The following is a 6235-nucleotide window of genomic DNA, read 5'->3' as shown; positions in this document are numbered from 1 at the left end:
GGGCTGGGATCAAGCCCTCCACAAATAACTATGCTGATCTGTTGGCTTTCGAGCTCTTACACCTTTTTCTTGAAAACAGAGTTACAAATTTCTACATATTTTATGTTCTTTTTTTCGACCGAAGAAATTTCTTTTGGAGCAGTTTCTAGGCTTACATAGTTAGTCTTGGTCGGGATTACACTATAAAATCTGCGGGGACCAAACCCCTCATCTAACCATTGTTGGATTACATCTTGGAGATTCTATATTTGTTACTAATCGAATGAAATGACTCTGCAGAATGAAAAAAATCTCATTTCAACCTCTTTTCAGAAATACACATTTGATTGCTCAATTCTCTGATGTATCCTAACCATTACACCATATCCTAGAGATTCTATACTAGACCATATCCTAGAGATTCTATACTCGTTATTATTAAGTAGATGAAATGACAGCAGAAATAAAAAAAATCTCCTTTTCAACCTCTTTTCAGAAGAATTTGATTACTCCGTTCTCTGAGGTCTCCTTTGATCATGTCTACAGACGCAGGAACCAAGACGCTGACTCCCTCTCAAAGCTGGGATTGGTGTTGGACCCCGGCACTTGGAAGATCCTCAGTATAAAAAATAATCATCAGGAAGAATCCTTCCATGTTCCCTGGGCCTCATTAGGTCCTAAAATGAGTCACTTACAGATTCCACTTCTTTGCGGACTTTCCTTTCTAAAGGCTATTCTATGCTCCTATCTGGTTATGAAAAATTAAAGTTAATTAATGGTTTTATCGTTTCAGACTTATGACAGCAGGGTTTTTTGGACCGTTTATAGGTGTTTTTATACCAACTTGCCTGTAATTTTTGCACAGTTTCTTGGATATGATGTATCTGGATTTTTTTCTTTAGATTAAAAACAAAACCCAAAACTAAACTTTCAAATCGATCACTCAATACAGAAACTCATGAGTGATCACATCTTTGAAAATAAGGCACTCTTGGTATATACAATATTCTAACTCCTTAATTGAAGGCTTAAGTACTACTTAACATAATATAACGATTATGTTTGGAGCAATCTTATAACCACTGAATATTGAGTCAACCCCTTAAGGACTCTCTTATCATACCATAAAATGTGGAATAAATTGCTTCAGAGCTGAAACCAGAGTTACAGCAAATATTCAGAATAAATTTTGCACCGTTTCTCTCTACACATATATATAATAACCTTTTCGGTAACACATGTGTGAATCAGATCATAAATATCCATAATAAACTTTGCACAGTTTCTCTTTATCATATTCAATAAACATCTACCTATAATAAGCTTTCCGGCAAACATATCTTTGACAAGATCACAGAAACACTGAGCTCCCAGAGATCATGACCTTCCATCTTACTTACAAATAAAACGAAATGAATTACTCTTTTGACATATAGTTCGGTGTACTGTGTCCTATTTTTACAGCCATGAAACACTCTCGGAGCTCATCGATAGAGAAACCCTACACAACTACTGTTTTTGCTATGTTCTTCATAACACAGTGCTACCATTTTATGTGGAGGTTTTCTTTCAATCATTGACAAAGCTGCTAAAAATCCCCCCAACCCACTGCAATTACAAGCATTAGGCTCCTTTGACTAAATCCAATGCTCCAAACCTGTCAGCTCTGGTATTTTCTTGAGAAAATCAATTTTCCCTGTACAAGGCTTCATCAACTGCCCCAGTCCTTGTATGTTCTTCATATTCTTACACCAAGAAGCGTCAATCACCTCCCAAGATCTCAGCATTTCAGGCCTTGACAGCTCCCCTGCTTTCGATATTTTACCACCTGTTCAATGAGGGAAAGTATACAATATACAGATTTAACATTCTTGGTATAAACATACTTAAAAAATAATTGAAACAGGAAAGATTCATTTTAAACAGAAGACAAAGATTGAAATGATTGAAGCACTTACATACGAGTATCGCTGTAATAAATCATTGATCAATTATCTTGGTCGTCTGCTGCAAAAAACCAAGGGACAATGATCATCACTGCACAATATTTCTTCCCAAATCTCTCATGTCATCATGAATTTTGTATTATTTTTGTAACCGCTTCCACCATGCTCGTTCTCCCGATTTCGAAGCCCCACCATTCCTGATATACTCACTTATTTATCACTGTTTTGTCGTATGGCAAGACAAGCAATATCCAGAATATTGGTTGATCCTCTTCACCTAGCGACTAACAAATGATCTTCAGTCTGTCTCGTATCGTACCCAACTGCTTTGGGTGTACAAGCGCTCCAATCACTTTCAATGATAATAGCAGTGCAACACAGACCTTTATTACCCGATCTACCAAATCTGCAAATTCTGGTGGTGGATGTGGCTTAACCTTGTAAAACACAGGGATAATAGGAGCCCTTGACTTCACTATGAGCTACAGCTCATCCAAGCACCAGAGGGATTGCGCATAGTTTGCATAAAAAATGGTAACATGAACGGAGGCTGCTTGAATAACGGCTTCTATCTGAGAAGCAATGTGCCGTCTTGCCACCAATTAGGGCAAACTCGCAACCCCTGATCTTTCTAGGGACGGTGTAGATAGAAGTGTAAAATGTTCTTGACATCAGGACCAAGATCTGTAAAAGGTATAAGAAGCCATAGCAGAATGGGAGGCCGAGGAGGGTAGAGGAAAAGCATTGCCATGGCTGTAGAGAGGTTACCATTGATGAACAGAGGTTGAAGCCCAAACACCAGGCAGAAAGGCTAAATTGCAAAGATGATTATAGCCGAGGCAGGCAGGTATGGATGATAAAGATAAAAGTCCGAGCCATCGTATATCCGATACATCCGGAACGGCGAGCAACCGTGTGGACCTATCCGTTGAGAAATGACATACAACTGTAGAAAGATTCTTTATCTTGCGCGCGAGAACCCGAAGTCTCGCGTGTCACTGAGGGTGCGGTGTTTGATATTATATTCGTCGTGTGGTGATCAGATATTCCAAACCGCACCAGACGTTCAAGACTTTACCACTTGATGTGGGGGATCGGTATGCACTGATCTTTACGTGAGGGAATGGGTTTCCATGGGTCAATATGTGTGAATATGTATATGTTGTTCATGTGATGGATTGTATGTGATGGATTGTATGTACATGTGTATGTACAGTTTTTGATGTGAGGAAATTAAAGGTAATGTTTGGTGGTAAGATTATATGGGGAAATTACAATAGGTTTTTATTTTAAAGTTAAAATAAGGCCATATGTAGTGTATGGCGTTTTACAACACCAATAAATTAGTTGTTTTGTTTGAGTGTATGGCGTTTTACAATACCAATAGATTAATTGTTTTGTTTGGGTTTAGTTTTTAGTTTGTTTTAAGTTAAATTTTATAGGAAGAGCTTGAGTTTAGAAGTCAATTATACAGATTATATATTATATTTTTTTAAATGGTATTTAAATTTAATTGTTAAGTAATTGCGTTTGTTATATAATTTTGATAACAATATCTGGTTGTTATTAAGTATATGATTTTTTATTCAATATATGTATTCAAACTTAATTTAATATTAAAAAATTACAAGATAATGGTATCGCTTATTTAGGTGGAGGAATTGCTTAATGGTCAAAAGTGGTTGGAATTTGGGTAAAAAAAAAAAAAAAATGGTAGTAGCAGTGTTTGAATCATGTTTTTGAAGGTGAAATTGGATTTAACACCATCAAAAACCTATGAGCACCCAAACCAAAATATTGAAGTTTGAGAGTTGTAACCTGGATTTACAAAAATCTTGCCAGAATTATCAAAATCTTGCTAGAATTTCCATGATTTTCAAGGCAAACAAACAATTTGGTTAGACTAAAACAAGATAATATGATGAAATCAATACTTTATGATGAGCATTAATTGTTCAAGTTGAGAAAAATATATATTTTATAAGTTATGTGTGAACTCAATTGTCAAATAAAGACTTTGTGAAAAGGTACATTAATATTAGTGAACCAACTATGCTACTTTAAAGAAAAACTTTGTGGAAGAGTACGTTAACATTAATATTAGTTAATTAAGTCAGCTATGTTGCAATTCATACTCAATGGTAATGGATTTATCAATTTATTTACACAAATAACTTGGGTTCTCACACAAATCGCTTGGGTTTTTAGATATGTTTGATAGACCTCACATAGCCGTGTAAAATCAATAGTGTTATTATAACATTAATGGCTGCATTTTATCAAGTAGCCAAATGTATCCAAGTTTCCTTTTCATAGGGTTCATAATGATATTTTATACTTGAGACATTAACATATTTTCTACAAGTTGTGGTTAATCCTAAAGTTATTGTTGGAATAAGGAATTATGGAAAGCGGGGGGTGAATCAGTGATAGTGAGGTTCTTAAAACTTTTTATGAATAAGTCTTTAGTTCTTTTCTCTACTCTCAGTTACTTATGAGAGCGTTCATACACAATACAAATGAACAACAAGATAAGGCATTCACATGTACATACAATCCATCACATGAACAACATACACATATTAACACATGTATTTTTACGTGGAAACCCAAAGGGAGAAAACCACCAATCTATTTGTTGTTATGATGTAAATTAAGCTCCTACTTAATTACATCAATTTGTTTGTGAGCACCCACTCATAGGAGGCACTGACCCCCTTAAGATAGCAAGCACCTACTTGCGAAGAGGCACCAACCTCTTATGAATGCATTCCACCACTTGCTCTAGCCATTGTTCTACCTTTCATAAAATTTAATGGCACATTTATTTTATAGGAAATATTAGAAGGAGCATATCCATTTTTCAAATAAAATATCAAATCTGCATATTGAGATTCAGGATTGATGGTACTTATCTCATTGATTTCTTCAATATTGTTAGAACCTTCATGTTCCTGAATATTAGAAGCTCTTGCCAACAACCTGCAAAAACCTTGACCTTTGACAATATTTGCTGGTTTGATGTCCAAATCATATTCTTGTAATGTTGTGACCCAGTTTGCGCTTTTCTCTCCCAATTCCCTTTGAACTAGTAATTGTCTTACCGCTGAAAAATGGACTATTACTTTTGTATGAGTCTTTAAGAGGAAGGGTCTAAAGTGTTTAATGGATTTAAACACAGCAAAGGCTTACTTTTCTACATCAGAATAATTAAGCTCAGCACCTTGAAGATTGAACTAAAAATGATATGGGTGCTTCCATGTTTTGATCTTTGATTTGTGTCAACACAACTGCATAGGAAGTATCAGATGCCATATTATATAAAATAAAATGATTTGAAAAAATGGGAGTTTTTAATGCAGAAGCATTTATGATTGCCTATTTGATTGAATCAAAAGCTTCCTTTTCTTTATGCCTCCATTTGAACACTAAGTTCTTCTTGATCATGGTTTGTAATGGTAAAACAATCTGTGAAAAATCTGGCACAAATCTTTTTTATTTGAACTAAAAATGATTGCATCAATTTTTTATTATTTGGAAGTGGAATTTTAGAAATCTCCTTGATCCTTTTTAGATCGATATAAATACTATCTTTTGAGACAATAAACCCCAAGAGTTCACCTTGGTCAAGAGCAAAAAATGATTTCTTAGGATTCAATGAAATCTCGTACCTTTTACAACGTTCAAAGATTTGTTTTAAATCGTGTAAATGATTTGCCCTTTTCCTGGAGAAGATAGTAATGTCATCTAAATAGATAATGACAAACTTATTAATTAAACCTTTGAATGCTATATCCATTGCTCTCTGGAATGTATCCCCAACATTAATCAATTTGAAAGGCATTTTTTTGAAGGCATATGTTCCCAACTTAGTCCTTAAAGTAGTCTTGAGTCTGTCATCTGGATGCACCAATATTTGGTTATATCCAGAAAAACCATCAAAAAAGACATTAATTCAGAACCAGCTACTGAATGAAGAGTTTGTTCCATTGTTGGTGTTGGGAAGTTATCATTTTGACAAGTTTTATTAAAATTTCTAAAATCAATGCAAATTCTAATGTCACCATTCTTCTTCCTAACAGAAACTAAGTTAGAAACCCACTTCGAATGTCTAACAGGAAAAATTATCTTAGCCTTCAAGAGTTTGTTTAACTCTACTTTAATCTGACTTTCTAGGTTCGGATGAATTTTCCTCAATTTTTGCTACATTGGTTTCTCTTCGAATATCATTGGAATTGTATGTTGTATGATAGAAGTATCATATGTTTTTAAGTCATCATAATTCCAAGCGAAAACATTTTTGTATCTAC

The 6235-nt window shown here is 34.7% G+C and overlaps 1 long non-coding RNA gene across 1 annotated transcript; it reads right to left on the bottom strand.

Moving 5' to 3' along the window:
* Positions 1–1052: 1052 nt before the first annotated feature.
* On the bottom strand, positions 1053–2876 carry LOC149197374 (uncharacterized). Its single transcript, XR_016254194.1, has 2 exons — positions 1938–2876; positions 1053–1807 (listed from the first exon to the last, which is right to left on the bottom strand). It is a non-coding gene; the product is annotated as an uncharacterized LOC149197374 (long non-coding RNA).
* Positions 2877–6235: the final 3359 nt, after the last annotated feature.

Source organism: Pinus tabuliformis, chromosome 2_2 (genome assembly GCF_031772625.1).
Source record: "Pinus tabuliformis cultivar Carrire ecotype Pingquan chromosome 2_2, CPIR1, whole genome shotgun sequence".
NCBI lineage: Eukaryota > Viridiplantae > Streptophyta > Pinopsida > Pinales > Pinaceae > Pinus > Pinus tabuliformis.
Note: the sequence above shows the minus strand (reverse complement) of the source record. Positions and strands in the feature narration are given on the sequence as shown.